The sequence below is a fragment of the Lynx canadensis genome, chromosome D4, assembly GCF_007474595.2.
Source record: "Lynx canadensis isolate LIC74 chromosome D4, mLynCan4.pri.v2, whole genome shotgun sequence".
Taxonomy (NCBI): Eukaryota; Metazoa; Chordata; class Mammalia; order Carnivora; family Felidae; genus Lynx; species Lynx canadensis.
Window position 1 is genome coordinate 78,065,020 of NC_044315.2, and position 1,422 is coordinate 78,066,441.

At 36.4% G+C, this 1,422-nt stretch overlaps 1 non-coding gene across 1 annotated transcript; it reads left to right on the top strand.

Annotated features, from left to right (window-relative positions):
• Positions 1 to 611: 611 nt before the first annotated feature.
• On the top strand, positions 612 to 714 carry LOC115500252. The gene has a single exon (XR_003964487.1). It is a non-coding gene; the product is annotated as a U6 spliceosomal RNA (small nuclear RNA).
• Positions 715 to 1,422: the final 708 nt, after the last annotated feature.

Here is a 1,422-nt window from a genome sequence, read left to right on the forward strand (position 1 = left end):
TGAGGATTGTAAGGGACAGGGCACATGAATTATTAAAATGAGGCAGAGGTTTATAACTGTGTTACCTTAGAACTTTTTCTATCATGACCAGAGTAGATAAGGTGCCTGAGGGCAGAGAAAACAATTGATGTGCTACAATGGATTGTAGGTTACTTTATAATTACACCTTCTATGACATACTTGATCAATGAAAGATTATACATGCATTGTATCATTGAAAACAACCCAATTTATAAATGATGCAAATGGCTCAGATATTTGCTATGATTCAGAGTCACACAGCTCTTTAGACGGAATAGGGATTTGAATTTATGTTTAACTCGTACTTAAGCCCAAGCGCGTAACTACTGGGAGCCCTGTGAATTTGTGTCATCCACACACTGATAAAAATGATTTGATCACTTTATCGAGTGTTTGGAAACTTGAGACAGAAATTCACGAGGCCCAAGTCCTGAGGGGTTGGGAAAGTCCCTTCTTCCTATGGACAGAAAACAAACAACAAAAACAAATGAAAAGCATTTAAAAACGTAGTAAGGAAATGTACAACTGCTTAGGAAATTTAAAGCTACTGTGTGAATATATATTTCAATGTTTAAATTCAGCGGTCTTGTGCTCGCTTTGGCAGCACATACTAAATTTGGAACGATACAGAGAAGATTAGCATGGGCCCTACGCAACAATGATATGCAAACTCATGAACTGTTCCATATGTTAATTCATTCATTCATTCAGCGGTCTTTTAAAGGAAAAAGCATCATTGAAATCTATAAACACCACTTCCTTATTACTCCCCAATTATATTAACAAACAACACAACCATGAAAAACAACTGAGTGTTTATCCTGTACTCAAACTAAACTCATGTTTTCAGTAGCCTGTGCTCTTCATTTAATTTTTTAATTTTTACTTCCACAAACCTCTTTCTTCTTTCCTCGCTTCCTTCCTCCTTCCTTCCATCCATCTTCCTTCCTTCCTTCTCTGTCTCCCTCCTTCCTTCCCTTCTCTCTCTCTCTCTCTGTGTCCTCAATATATCCCCATGCCATACAAACATAAGAATTTTGGGGGTAAAAACAGAAAACTAGCACTTCACTTGGAAAATGATGTAATAGTGATTAAACAGGTAATATATATAGCACCTAACTAAGTGACTAGCAAATGGTAAAATCCTCTAAAAATTATCCTCACTTTAAAACACAAGCCTTTGTAGATATTAAATGTTGTAATGTATTAAATGATGTCACATGTGTACACAGTATACAGTAAGTTTTTTTTAAAAAATCGAGGCCCCCACATGTGCATATGCATTTATCTTTTTATCACATCTACCTTTCAATGCCAGATTTAAATCGCCTGTTCTCCCTGGAGTTTTCTCTGGTAAGCCCTGCCCATATGAATTGGTTTCTCTCGATATCCTCTCTCATA